Consider the following 15,946-nt stretch of genomic DNA (forward strand, 5'->3'; position numbering starts at 1 on the left):
GCTGCTAAAATATTCACTGCTAGTATTAGTGGAGAGAAATAGTGCGCCTGCACATAAGATGCATAAGGGAAATGAATGCAACATGATTATAGTAATCAGTCATTAGCGAATGTTGTAGTTCATTATTAATAATTATGTATAACAGGATATTGTAAAAATTAAGTTACAAAATGTTTATTAAAATGTTTCTTACATACCATTATATTGGCTGGGCAGCAAAAATATTGTTTGTGGGCCGCATGCGGCCCATGGGCCGCGAGTTTGACATGCTCGATATACAGTAATGTCCTAGGCCAGTTCTACAAGCTTCATTTATGGTAAGTGTCCTATACAGGTGTATCATTTTTTATTTTTTATACCATATTTTTACTGTACCCTTTACAGTTGCCTGCAGTATTCAGTACAGTAACATACTGCACAGGCTTGTGGCCTAGGAGCAATAGGCTATACCACATACTAGTAGTCTAGGTATGTAGTAGGCTATGACATCTAGGTTTGTATAAGTGCATTCGATGATGTTTGCACAGTTCTCAGAACGTATCTCTGTTGTTCAGCAACACATGAGTGTATTCCCAATGACATAAATTTCAGCATGACCAATAGCTAATTTTTATTATAAACTCAGAATTAATAGAGTCCAAATGAATGAAATTTCCTCTAGCTTTTTCATTATATTATACTAGAGGCCCCGGTGCACTAGTTCATTATTAATATGTATAACAGGATATTATAAAAATTAAGTTAAAAATGTTTATTAAAATGTTTCTTACATACCATTATATTGGCTGGGCAGCAAAAATATTATTTGTGGGCCGCATGGGGCCCATGGGCCGTGAGTTTGACATGCTCGATATACAGTAATGTCCTAGGCCAGTTCTACAAGCTTCATTTATGGTAAGTGTCCTATACAGGTGTATCATTTTTTATTTTTTATACCATATTTTTACTGTACCCTTTACAGTTGCCTGCAGTATTCAGTACAGTAACATACTGCACAGGCTTGTAGCCTAGGAGCAATAGGCTATACCACATACTAGTTGTCTAGGTATGTAGTAGGCTATGACATCTAGGTTTGTGTAAGTGCATTCGATGATGTTTGCACAATTCTCAGAATGTATCTCTGTGTTCAGCAACACATGAGTGTATTCCCAATGACATAAATTTCAGCATGACCAATAGCTAAACTCTGAATTAGAAACATCAATGAGAGAGAAACATCAAACAGCCGCCTCCTGCACACTCCCTACTGGGGATGTGCCTGCAACACATAAACTCTGAATTAATAGAGTCCAAATGAATGAAATTTCCTCTAGCTTTTTCATTATATTATATGTCTATACATATCATATACTATATTAAGAAAAAAATACAATCCATGGACAATCTCCTAGGCCAGGGAGAAAAGTAATTACTAGAATCAAATGTTGTTTCTAATATTTTTTAGGTAGAGAAGCTGAAATACACTGAAATCGATTTTCCCCCTAAAGTAAAACCATAAAGAGGAACAGCAAAGGAGTTTCAGTTTTGATTTTGCCTCATTGGAACCATTAATAGCAAATAGTTTCATTCTTCTCAGATATTCCCCCTAACCACCACCCTTTTCCTCTCTATTTGCCTTCTCTTTCTTTTCCCCTTTTTATTTCCTCTAAATAGCATAATGACCAGAGAACATGACTGAATTAAATAACTTCTCTCAACTCTAGGTCAAGGTCATTCCTTCTTATTATCCCATCTATCTCTTCTGCTGGCTTCCCTTTACCTTCTAGAAAGTCTGCTTTCAGGTGGACGGCTCCTGCTTCTTCTTGGACAGAGCAAAACAGAGCAATGGATGCAATTTTCCTGAAATGTCATAAGGCCAGACTAGGGGAATCAGTGCCCTGAAGTCTTCTGTGTCTCTGTCATGATGATATCAATGCATTCTGAGCACACTGGGAGGCAGCGCAATATAGTAGAACCAGCTTTGGAGTTAGAAAGACCACAATGCAAATCAATTCTGACCACTACTTACTAGCTTTTTGACCAGAAAGTCAACAAATACTCTGAACATGTTTCCTCATCTGTGAAACAGAGATAATAATATCCACTTTGGGGAGCGGGCCTAAGCCTGCAGTCAGACATCATTAGCGCTGCCGCGGAGGTGGGAGAGTCTCCCGCCACCACCGCTGTGCTCACCAGCCATGAGCCAGGCTTCTGGCTGAGCGGCAATCCCCCTGTGGGATAGGGCCAAAACCAGCTCTCCGACATCCCCCGAGGGGTCCCGGATTGCGAGAGGGCGCAGACCAGGCTGAGGGACCCCACCGGAGCATGATCGGGCCTGGGAGGAACACGGGAGGTTGGCCAGCCAGGGAGGGACTGTGGGAGGGCTCCAGGGCGTGTTCAGCCCGTCTCACTCAGTCCCGATCAGCCGGACCCCAGCAGCAAGCTAACCTACCAGTTGGAGCATCAGCCCCCTGGTGGTCAGTGCATGTCATAGTGACTGGTTGACCAGTCAACTTTCTGCCCCCTGGTGGTCAGTGCATGTCGTAGTGAGCTACTTTAGCATATCATTAGTATATTACACTTTGATTGGTTGAACAGCCGACCGGTCGACTGGACACAGCATATTAGGCTTTTATTATATAGGATGTCTATACATATCATATACTATATTAAGAAAAAAATACAATCCATGGACAATCTCCTAGGCCAGGGAGAAAAGTAATTACTAGAATCAAAGGTTGTTTGTAATATTTTTTAGGTAGAGAAGCTGAAATACACTGAAATCGATTTTCCCCCTAAAGTAAAACCATAAAGAGGAACAGCAAAGGAGTTTCAGTTTTGATTTTGCCTCATTGGAACCATTAATAGCAAATAGTTTCATTCTTCTCAGATATTCCCCCTAACCACCACCCTTTTCCTCTCTATTTGCCTTCTCTTTCTTTTCCCCTTTTTATTTCCTCTAAATAGCATAATGACCAGAGAACATGACTGAATTAAATAACTTCTCTCAACTCTAGGTCAAGGTCATTCCTTCTTATTATCCCATCTATCTCTTCTGCTGGCTTCCCTTTACCTTCTAGAAAGTCTGCTTTCAGGTGGACGGCTCCTGCTTCTTCTTGGACAGAGCAAAACAGAGCAATGGATGCAATTTTCCTGAAATGTCATAAGGCCAGACTAGGGGAATCAGTGCCCTGAAGTCTTCTGTGTCTCTGTCATGATGATATGAATGCATTCTGAGCACACTGGGAGGCAGCGCAATATAGTAGAACCAGCTTTGGAGTTAGAAAGACCACAATGCAAATCAATTCTGACCACTACTTACTAGCTTTTTGACCAGAAAGTCAACAAATACTCTGAACATGTTTCCTCATCTGTGAAACAGAGATAATAATATCCACTTTAACAGGAAACATGGGTAAAGAATCTGCTACTTAGTAAGTACTTAACACATTTTGGTCCATTCCTCCCCTTTTCCACAATAATGATTCTTTTAGTAGAAAATAACTCTTTAAAATGTCACCTCTTTCTTGATGCACCCATGTAAGGCCAATCCCTTGGGACTTTCCAAAGGATGCACCGACACGATAGTGGGATAAAGGAATATACTGCTTCCTGAATATATTTGTGTCTTAAAAAGGACTTCCAAGATATAAATTTATGATGTGGCAAGGGCAGTGCTAGTGTTGATTTCTGTATTATGTTCTGTGAAATCTAAACATTCTCTGAGGCATCTTAAGAAGTTTCTGAAAGCATGATAATGGGAGACATGTTTCATTTCTGCCTGCTCTGTGGCCTACAGACCCCACGTTGACAATACACACATTAGTCATTAGCATTCAATTATACTATTTTACATAGAAAAAGCATACAGGGTTCTATGAAGATCACAAGTCTATAGATAAAGTCATTCCATATAGCGTTTTCTTTGTCTTGAAATATTGTACATATGAAATAAGTTAAACATTATCTTTAATTTTAAACTATTTGTGTCAGATTAACAGTATACAAGATCTTTGACTGAGCAATTATATTCCTAGGAGTCTTTCCTAAGATATACTCACATGTGTATACAAATATGTATAAGAAACATAATTTTGCAGCTTATTTGTACTAACAAAGACCAGAAACAACTGGTTAAGTATTATAAAGTAGTCATACAATGGAATACTATGAATCCATTAAATAATAAACTCTTATTAATTAAATAGCAACTATATGCCCAAAATCTTATTAAGTACTGAAGAAGAATAAAAAGTATAAGCCATGGTTCTTATCCTGGAGGAGCTTATGGCCTGGTTGGAAAGGACCAAAGGTGCACAGATCTCTGGCTTTAAATTATGTCTTCTATGAGAGTTGACTTTTTTATTTGTGTTCTTGAAAAATAATCTTCTAGTCTAGGAGTCAACAAACTACAGCCCATGAACCAAATACAACTCCCTGCCTATTTTTGTAAATAAAATTTTACCCATCACAGCCATGCCCATTTATTTACCTATTGTCAATGGCTACTTTCCTGATACATAGTTGAATAGTTGTAACAGAGACCATTTGGCCCACAAAGGCAAAAATATTTACTAACTGGCTCTTTTCTGAAAAAGTTTGTCAACTCATTTTAGGCCTTTAAAAAACACCTTAAAAAAGGTTTGCAATCAAGCTTGGTGGTTTTAAAATATGTCCATAAATTCTTTGATACACCTTCCCTTTAAATATGAAGCTTAATTCTCCTCTTTTTGAGTGTGTACTAATTTAGTAACTTCCTTCTAACAAATAGAGTATGGCGTAAATAAAGATGTATGACTTCTGAGACCAGATCCTAAAAGATGTTATAGCCTTCTCCTTGGTCTCTCTCATATCTCTTGCTGGGAGAAGGCAATTGCTATGTTGTGAGGACACTCAGGTAGTCCTATGGTAAAGTCCATGTGGCAAGGAACTGAGACCTCCTGCCAAGAGCTAGCAAGGAACTAAGGCTTTCTACTAAGAGCCATGTGAACGAACCATCTTGGAAGGATGCTTCAACTCTAGTTAAGCCAACATCTTGACTGCAATCTCATGGGAAAACCTAAGCCTGAACTACCCAGTTAAACTACTCCTTAATTCTTGACCCACAGAAACTGTGAAACAATAAATATCTGTTGTTTTCACCTGCTAAATTGTAGGGTAATTCATTATTCAGCAACAGACAACTGACCACAAAGCCAAAGGCTACAGCTGCTCTAGAGCAGTAGGTCCATAAAACATTTTCTTAAAGGGCCAGACAGTCAATATTTTAGGCTTTTGGACCATATGGTCTCAACCCAACTCTGCTGTTGTAGCAGGAAAGCAGCCATGCACAATAGGTCAATAAAATTTTCTTTACAAAACATGCAGCAGGACTGTAGGCCATAGTTTGCCAACCTCTGCTCCAAAGAAACTAATTTTAATGGTATTAAGCAATGATTAGAAAGGAGTGATAGATGCTGGGGGATTTCTCAGCTTAATTATGTAAAGTCAACTATTAAGGAAATCCCTAATTAGAAAAAGGTATGTGTAAAATACCTTTTTTATCTTTCCCTGTAAGTTTTTGCTAAGAAGAGGAGAGAAATTAAATATTTCGAAGATTGACGGGACTTTTCCCCCTAATAAATCGAATAGAATGAGGACTGAGCCCCAACCAAATAAAAGAATGAGAAAACTAAAAATAGGAGGAAACTGCTCTTAGGGTCTTTTTTTTTAAATAGATTTTTTATTGATTTCAGAGAGGAAGGGAGAGGGAGAGATAGAACATCAATGATGAGAATCACCGACCAGCTGCCTCCCTGCACTCACCCCCACTGGGGACTGAGCCCACAACCCAGGCATGTGCCCTTGACTGGAATTGAACCTGGGCCCTTCAGTCTGCAGGCCTACACTCTATCCACTGAGCCAAACTGGTTGGGGCTTAGGGTCTTTTTACCAAACTGCTAAAACTTTTAGCACTAGTGCCAAAACTGATATTTTTAAACATGCAAAGCAAGCTTAAGAATGGAAGGAAGATAATCTCCCATTAACACCTGGGAATAGAACAAGGAATTAAAATGTAGTTGATCACTATTAGTAGAAATTAAAAAGGGACCCAAGCTGTAAGTCTATTTCATAACATTTTGCTCTAAGTGTATCACATTTTCTTTGTGGTCCTCAGAAGTTAGTAATTGTTCTTATCTATGAATTTACTAAACATATTGTTATGAAAAAAACAAACTCATAACATGCTGTTGGAAGAAAGCCTGACTAGATTTTACCATTATAGTCAGAAGTCAATATTTTTATTAGCAACTCCTCAAACTGTAGACTTACCATGCAGCCATGTATCAATGTAAGAAATGTCTAAATCTATAGATAACTTTTATGAGTTTATTTGAGCCAATTTGATTACAATTTTCAGGAAGCAAAATCTTAAAGGATTGAGAAAATGCTCCAAAAAATGCAGTTTTGCAGCTTATTTTATACAGTAAAATAAAAGGATAAGATGTAAGAGCAGCGGTTCTCAACCTGTGGGTCGCGACCCCTTTGGGAGTCAAACGACCCTTTCACAGGGGTCGCCTAAGACCATCGGAAAACACATATATAATTACATATTGTTTTTGTGATTAATCACTATGCTTTAATTATGTTCAATTTGTAACAATGAAAATACATCCTGCATATCAGATATTTACATTACGATTCATAACAGTAGCAAAATTACAGTTATGAAGTAGCAACAAAAATAATTTTATGGTTGGGGGTCACCACAACATGAGGAACTGTATTAAAGGGTCGCGGCATTAGGAAGGTTGAGAACCACTGAGTAAGAGGGTTACATGAAATCCATTGGTGATAGATTAAGGAGGCGGGAGAAAGTAAAAGAGGAGGGAATCTCTGGGATTGGATAAAAAGTAAAACAGAGAGACACATACTTCTTTCACATTGATGGGTACAGGATAGTTAACAATTAACATTTACAGCATATAGAGATGGTATGTGGAAAACAAGATAACAGTGAGGGGTTCTGTGGTTTGTACTCTGGTGCAATGGCTGTGCCCTGAGGGGTTTGGAAAAGGAGAATTCTCTGACATTTCAAAAATATGTTATCTTAGATGCAAAAGGCAATAAACAGGCTCACTTAAGTAAAGATTGACCTTTGTTAAGGAAGTTGCATGCCTAGGACATGCCTACCCATCATTTTTATGTTCAGACCATCCTTTGAGGTTACTTTCCGTCTCTGAGTTTGTAAGGCCCATCATGCAGGCCTCCTGTGAGCTTGTCAGGTTTAGTATGTGGCTCCTTTTTCATTCACATGTGCAACCTCAGACCTATTATAGTCATAGCTAATATTTACTGAATACCTACTAAACACCAGGCATATTATATGCATTATTTCATTTAATCCTCCTAGTTACCCTATGAGGTCAGTATTAGTATTATCCCAACATTAGGGATGAGAAAACAAGTGAAAAACACTATTACAAAACACAAGAGCAACAAGCATTTGTTACTATCCAGTGGAATAGCATTGATAGGGGGGAGGGGGGCAGGGGGCCTGAAATCAACACATACGGAAAAAGCTAATCACAGACAAATTACTCTAAATATCCTTAAAACTTTTCATAAAGTACAGTTCTATAGACATAGCTTTTTAAGGAAACACCACATTCACATCTCCCTTCTGATGCTCTGGAATACATCCTCATTTTGGGGAATGGCTCAGCTTTACCTTAAAAATTTAAATTTTTTCCTTTCTTTCTCTCCTTTCCACCCTCCCTCTCATTGTGGATAGTTGAATATACATTACTTAAAAATACTTCTGATGTTACTGTAATGCAAACCTAGGATAGAACAGAAACATAAGGCAACCCAAAGTAAAGACCATTCATAAATCCTCTTTTATAAATACAGCACAGGCATAAGTAACTCAGAGATAATTTTGGCATGTCTCTATCATGGTATGCACACATTTTTCTAAGCGAGCCATCTCACCCTGTCCTGTGAGTGGTGGACATGATTCAAACATAAGAATCTCCGTCACAAGCGGAGCAAATTTCTCTTTTTTCCTAGTTGTCTAAAGTCAGTACAAGAATTGAGGGGCTCTTGGAGATCACAGATGACAGATCTTGGCTAGCTGGGATCTAGAAATGTAGGAGATGTGAGACACAGCAACAAAAGGACAGGAAAGGAAAATTAAGAGTGCTCTGCCAGGGAACTGATTTCAGAGAAAGAAGTCAAAGAATGAAGGTGGAATGAGGAAAGCTCTCTGCAAAAGCCTGCATGTTCCCAGTTCTCGTTATAATAAGTCAAATTCAGGAAAGAGCTTGTTCACAAACAGAATCATCATAAGGTTATAAAAAAGGAAAAAAGGAGAGATTCAAACAGAGCCAGAACTAGGGTAAGATGAGTAACACACTCCCCATTGGGCACCAAATTTAATAGGTGCCCCAAACAAACAAAAAAATCTCTCAGTAATCAAGAAAAATAATATTTTAATACAGTGGTTTAAAAAAAACTATAACCATCCACCTGCTTTGCAAATAAAGTTTCAATGGAATCAGGGTCAGGCTTAGGGTGAAGTGACTAAGGCAGGGTTATACAAGTGCAGGACAGAATTCTGTCTTTATTTAAAATTTTGACTTTTTCATCATAGATTATTTTGCACTCATTTTTAATTTAAAAAATATTACATTAAAACATTATCTTGATTACTGAGTGTTTTGGCTCCCCTTAAGTTTTCTGTCTCACTCGCTGTACCCTAGTCCTGGCCTGGGCTGAAAGAGAAGAGAGAAGGCAAGAAGAGATAGTCAGTGGTTTAAAGACTTATATGCAGGGATTTGGGGTCAAAACCTAACGCAGAAAAGTTGGCAATTCCATTTTATCCTGCTCTATGCATTCTGTGCCCTGGGCGCCCTCATGCCAGTGAAGGCCGTTCTTTCATTGAGCGCCTTCCCTTGCCTTGGCAGCTGCACTCACTTTTATATGCAGGTTCTGGAATGCTGGGAGCTGTATGGCAGCCAACATCTCTCCTCTCCCTTCTCAAACATGACGTTCTCTGTAATTCAGTTACAGACACCTCTTTAGCCTTTTCACCCAGGGAGCCTGATCAAGGAACCTAAGAACTATAAGCCTCATTTGCCTTCTCTGGGCATACAAGTGAATTTGCATATATCTTGTGTCCATTTGCATTCCCCTCACATGGGGTATTTAGAATAAAAACAACATTCATGAATCAAAATGAAGCTTGTTCCATTCTTTTTCTGTCAAAGTATGGTGTAAGTAAAAGGATACTGCAGTGTGAGAAAAGAGCTGAAATTATATTTGCCAGGGTTATATGTAGTTTTAAAGACAAGCCAATTTGGTGGCATTTACCACCACAAAAATTGGCATTTAATATTTATAGGTTTAGCGTTGCAGAACATAATCACTTATGACTGAAAGAGCCAGCCCCTTCCTCTACTATTCCTGTAGAAATTTGAGCAAAGAGCCCCTGAAAGCTGAAATGGCCCTCTTTTCCTTCTCCAAGCCACCACTTAAAGGGTGGAAGTCTGATGGTTCCAGTTAACTGATTTCTCCATTTGAAGTGAAATGAATAAGTGGAAGAACCTATAAAAAGGGAGAAAAGGAAGGAGTGTTTCTCCTCATCCTCCCTCAGCCCCTTTGGGAGCTGAAAGAACTAAGAAAGGAAAGGAGTAGTCTGCTATGAACACTGCACAGAATTTCATCTAAAGAAACAAATAGCAGACAGTAGGCTGGTCCCAAATGAGATGCAATCCAAAATGATGGAAACTGATACTGTGAATAGCAAGGGCAAGTTCATTATAGAATTGCTTTAAAGAGTAGAACAGGTAAGTAAGAATATGTCAACATAACTCCAGCACTAAAACCAGAGGGTGTGTGAGACAGGGATTACTTTTGTATTATAATACAAGTGAAATTAATTCTTGTATTATTTTTCATATGAACAACTGTAAACCTACCTTTCCTCCACTCTGTATAACATACAATTTACCATTTTATCCTTTTAAGGTGTACAATTCAATGGCATTAAGTACATTTTACAACGTTTTGCAACCATCACCACCATCTAGTTTCAGAACTGTTTCATCACCCCCCAAAAAAACCTTGTACCCATTAAGCAGTCATTTCCTATTCCCTCCTTTCCCTATCCCCTGGCAACCATTAGTCTGCTTTCTGTCTATTTGGCTATAGAGACTGACTTACCTCAATATCCAGATTTGCCTTTTCTAGATATTTCATATAAATAGAATCATATAATATTTGGGCTTTTATGCCTGGTTTCTTTCACTTAACATAATGTTCTCAAGTTTCATCCATGTTGTAGCATGTACTAGGACTTCATTTCATGACTGAATAATATTCATCATATGGATGTATCACATTTTGTTTATCCATTCATCTTTTGGTGGATATTTGAGTTGTATGCTATTTACATTTGTGTACAAGTTGTTGTTTAAACATCTGTTTTCAATTATTTTGGAACTATATCCAGAAGTAGAATTACTAGATCATATGTAATTCTATATTTAACTTCTTTTTTTTTTAACCCTCACCTGTGGATATTTTTTTCGCTGGTTTTAGAGAGAGTGGAAGGGAGGGAGGGAGGGGAAAGAGAAAGAGAGAGAGAGACATCGATGTGAGAGCAACACATGAATTGGTTGCCTCCCGCACACGCCCCAACCAGGGACATGGATCAAAACCTGCAACCCAGGTATGTGCCCTTGATGGGGAATTGAACCTGAGACCCTTTGATCTGAGGCCTGATGCTCTAACCACTGAAAAAAATTGCAAGGGCTAGATTTAACTTCTTGAGGAACTGCCAAACAGTTTTCCACAAGGGGCTCACCCAGTTACATTCCTATCAGTAATATATGAAAGTTCCAATATCTCCACATCCTCTCCAACACTTTAATGGACATGATCAGTAAGTGGATCTTGACTTGAGAGGAACCTCAGCCTCAGATATTGGAGAAAAATATGAACTGAAATAATCCTGGTTCTTTAAATTAGAGCAAATTCATCTCTCTTCTGCTAAGCAAGATAAATTTAGGTTGCCTTGAGGGGGGAAAAAATGCTCCTTTGTTTCAATCCAAAGCAGATAAAAGAACAAAATCCAGTAAAGGTACCACAATTAAAGAAAATCTACTGAGGAAATAGTAACTAAAATACTAGCAAATAAAATTCAGCAGCATCTTAAAAGAATTAAACACCAGACTAAGTGGAATCACATTAGGAATGCAAGGATAGTTCAACATCAGAAAATTTATCGCAATAACTAACCATTTAAAAATTCAAAAGAGAAAAGTATATATGATCACCCCTTTATTGATAGACTCCTTCAGCCAACAAATGTATGCTATGCTAGATTCTGGGGATATGGCAGGCAACAAAAATTGAAAAAATCTCTCCCCTAGAGAGCTTACATTTTAGTCAAGGTTGATATGTAATAAATAATTAAGCAAATAAATATATAATATCTGAAAAAATATAATATGCTGTGAAAAAATAAAGGGAGATAAAAATTATAAGGATAGAAAAGTAATATAATTTAACCTCTATTATAAAAAGACTAGAGGCCCGGTGCATGAAAATTCATGCACTGGAGGAGGGGTCCCTCAGCCTGGCCTGCCCCCTCTCACAGTCTGGGAGCTCTCAGGGGTGGGAGGCGGCCCGGCAATCAGGGGAAGGCGACGCCCCATCACACCTCTGCTGCTGCCACTGCTGGCAGTGCAAGCCTCGGCTGGCCCTGGTTACCTGTGCCTCGGCCGGCCCTGGGCAGCTGGGGGACTGAGGGGACTGAGGGTCTCTGGAGGCAGGCAGGCATGGGCCGGGCCTTGCCGCACACCTGCCGCCCCGGCGGGGCTGAGGGGACTGGGCACTGCCATATTGTGGCTGTGGGCACCGCCATCTTTGAGGGTGTGGCAGTCAATTAGCATATTCCCTCCTTATTGGCTGTGGGCACCACCATCTTTGCAATGGCATGAGGGTCAATTAGCATATTCCCTCTTTATTAGATAGGATTCTTCTGACTGCTAAGTTGACAGTTAGCTCTAGAGACAGGAAAATGCTATAATAGTTTAAGTACAGAAAGATGGTAGCTAGCACCAGAATGGTAGTAAGTGAAGGTGGGGAGAGGTGGTTATATTCTGGATGTGTTATGAATCTATTATATCATGACTTTTTTAAAAATTAAAGTAGAGAAAATTATATTTCCTCTGTATTAGTTCAGGTTTTCAAAGAAAGATCCTCTTATTTCTTGCCTGGAGATAAAACAACCTGGTTGCTAGCTTTCTAAAGCTGGGTAGGGAAAAGAGTAGAATGTCCTGTTTAGAATATAGACTTTCATGTTTTCATCCCATGCATTTGTTTTCTTTTTTTTTTTTAAGTTATACAGGGATTTTTATTTTTTATTTATTTATTTTTTTAATCCTCACCCAAGGACATACTCTTATTGATTTGAGAGTGACAGAGAAAGGAAGGAGAAGGATAGAGAGAGAAACATCGACGTGAAAGTGAAACATCAATCAGTTGTCTCCTACATGCACCCCAAATGCAGATCAAACCTGCAACCTGGGTATGTGCCCTGACTGGGAATTGAACCTGTGACCTTTTGGTGTATTGGAGGATGCTCCAACCAAGTGAGCCACACTGGCCAGGGCCCATACATTTGTTTTCATACTCATTCCCCAGAGCTTGATGTAACCAAGTCCAGAGGTTCTCTAGTTCAATTTCTCCAAAGAAGATACCTTCCATCTCCTGTATGTTGAAGTAGAAGAAAGCATCTGACTACTTATGGTGGCTGTAGAGGGTGAGCATCTGGGTTCTACATGATACTTGTAAGAACTTTTAAATAATCTACACCCTTCAGCCCATTCCTTCCCTTCATATATTCTTTACCCCTCCAATTCCCTGGCTCTCTGAGGTTCCATTGCTGCAGTATCTAGGTTTTGCCTTTCTCTAACCTAAGTCATTTGTCATTTCTCCATCACTTTTTTTTAGCCTCTCACCTGAGGCTATTTTTCCATTGATTTTTAGAGAGAGTGGGAGAAAGAGGAAAAGACAGAGAGAAATATTGATGTGAGAGAAACACAGTGATTTCTCTCACATGCACCCTGACTGGGGCCCAGGCCAGGGAGGAGCCTGCAACCGAGGTAAATGCCCTTGACCAGAATCTAACCCAGGACCCTTCGACCCGCAGGCCGACGATCTATCCACTGAGCCAAACCAGCTAGGGCATCTCCATCCACTTTTAACTTTCATATTTGATGCCTTGGGATTAAAGATGTTTCCTCACACCATTGAATATGGTGTTCGTGTTTTTATTTCTTGTTCTCTTACAAATGCCTTTAAACATATTAATTATGCCTAATATGACTAATAATAGGAAAGTGCAAATTAAACCTTCAATAAGACACAATTTTCCACCTATAGGATTAGCAAAGATCACTGAAAAGGTTATTTGGCAGGCTTCAGTTCTTCTTTGACTGTTAGCTGGAAACCTCAGTTCCTCACAACATAAGTCTTTCCATAGTTAGGTTGTCTGAGTGTCCTCAAGACATGGCAGCTGACTTCCTTCAGAACAAGTGATAGAAGAAAGAGAAAGTCCAAGAAGGAAGCTACAGTCTTTTTTTAAACAGCCGTATTGATATATAATTTATAAACTATACAGTTTCCTCATTCAAAGTATACAATTCAATGGCTTTATTTACAAAGTTTTGCAACCATCACCACAATCAGTCTTAGAACATTTTTATTATTTCCAAAGTAATCCTGAACTAAGCCATGACATCCCAAACCCCCACCTCACCACCACCCCTTCATTACATATAAAATTATATAATATCTGGTCTTTATGACTGGCCTCTTTCACTTAGCATGTTTTTATGATTCAACCATGTTAGAGCATGTATCAGTATTTCATTTCTTTTCATTAGGTGGTCTCTTTTTGTCCAATAGCTTTTAGTGAAATTCCCATTTATTTCTATTTATATTTCTAGGTTTTTCTCTCACTGTTTCTAGATCCAAGAAAGACCTGGATCTTCTTGGCATGGAATTTGGGTTAGCACTTTCCAACCTCAGAAACAATTCCCTTTAGAACTAGTTGAGGTTCCAATTTTGCCTGTGGTCCCTGTGTCCTTGTAGTCTTTCATAATCTAATCTTGCAAGTGACATACCACTACATCTGCCATATTCTATTGGTCAAACAGACCAATCCTCATACAGTGTGGAAGAGGACTATAATAGTGTGTAAATACCAGAAGTCAGGAATCACTGAGGGCCTTCATGGTGGCTGCCTACTATAGTGAGAATGTTGTCATGTTGCAATCCATGTGAGAAGTAAAGGCTTAACCTCTAAGTTTGCCCCATTTTATAGATTACCACTTACAAACAACAAAAAAGCTCACTTACTCTGCATGATAGAAAGAAAAAGCCCCCACTTGGAGGAAGCTATCCAGGAGTCAGTGTTCCTTCAGCAGCAACTTGATCAATATAGTGGTGAATATCTGGAATGAGGAAATGAGGATTAACACCTGGCTTGAAAAGAGAACAGAGAAAGAAACCAAACACTGATAGCAACTTTACTAAACACAGTTTTAGCTATATAAGTAAAGTTGAAAAACACTTACCTGGAATAAATGTATTCACCCTGAATTCCAACAATAGCTATAGACCATAGAGAAGCAAGCAAACTGCAGCTTTTTATGGTTTGGTCATAAATATCCACTCAATCATTTATCAGTCAACATATGTTGATGATAAATAAGGAACTTTTACACTCAATTCATATTTTCTGAGTTCCCCTTTGGGATATGACACTATACTTAACAATATAATAAGGAAACGTAAAGCAAACACACAGCCCCTTCCTTCAAAAACCTTTCATTCAAAATCAAGAAAAACTAGATAAATGACACACATATTTGTTTTTAAAGACAATAAACACAAGGTGCTTAAAAGTTTTTCTTCAAAATATACATATATTGCCATTTATCTTGGATTCTCTTTTTCCATCTCCATGTGTTTTTAGTTATTGATGAAAACTGTTATATACAAGATGGCTTTTTCAATTTAAAAAAAACCCCACATGTTTTAGGGCACAATGTAGCTATACCATCTGTTTGGGCTTATTTTCCTGGTTAATGTGTGTGTCAATTCAGTGGATAACTAGTAAGATTAACATTTGGAGTTCTGAAATTTCTTTGAGAGACTAATTTGTGTTAGATGGTATAACCATGTTAAAAGACGGTAAGTTGAATCTCTTTGGTACAATTAAAATACAAGGAATTATATAAAGATAGCTTTTACTAAGCTTGGTTCAACAGAAATATTCCAGATCAACAGATTGAAGGAGCTTTTTATTTAAAACTAGAGGACCGGTGCACCGATTCATGCACTGGTGGGGTCCCTTGGCCTGCCGGTTTCAGCCCGATCCCCACAGGCCAGGCTGAGGGACCCCATGGGTGCACAAATGAGTGCACCGAGATGGTTTTGGCCTGATCCCTGCAGGCCAGGCCAAGGGACCCCACCAGTGCACAAATCCATACACCAGGCCCCTAGTATGCATATAAAATATTTGGTTAATCTCTTCCCGCCCTCCCCCCTCCCCCTTCCCTCTGAGATTCATCAGTCTGTTTCATGTTTCCATGCCTGTGCATTGAGCGTCTGCCCTCTGGTGGTCATTGCGCATCATAGCTACCTGTTGAATGGTCAGATGGTCGCTTAGGCTTTTATATATAGACTAGAGGCATGAAATTCATGCAAGAATAAGCCTTCCTTCTCCCGGCTGCCAGTACCAGCTTTCTTCTGGCACCCGGGACCTGGGCTTCCCTCCGGCTGCCAGCAGGCACCCAGGACCCAGGCCTCCCTCGCAGCCCTGGCTTCATACGAAAGGTTGTCCAGAAGGATATCCAGAAGGACATCCAGTTTAATTAGCATATTATGCTTTTATTATTATAGATAGTTT

At 39.1% G+C, this 15,946-nt stretch overlaps 1 long non-coding RNA gene across 1 annotated transcript in view; it reads right to left on the minus strand.

Moving 5' to 3' along the window:
* The window catches only part of LOC102242510, a 34,366-nt gene that overhangs the window by 2,983 nt on the left and 15,437 nt on the right, over positions 1-15,946 (minus strand). Inside the window, exon 3 of the long non-coding RNA XR_314440.2 lies at positions 14,392-14,486. This is a non-coding gene — a long non-coding RNA (uncharacterized LOC102242510). The remainder of the gene's footprint in view (positions 1-14,391; positions 14,487-15,946) is intronic.

This window comes from Myotis brandtii, unplaced genomic scaffold, assembly GCF_000412655.1.
Source record: "Myotis brandtii unplaced genomic scaffold, ASM41265v1 scaffold668, whole genome shotgun sequence".
Taxonomy (NCBI): Eukaryota; Metazoa; Chordata; class Mammalia; order Chiroptera; family Vespertilionidae; genus Myotis; species Myotis brandtii.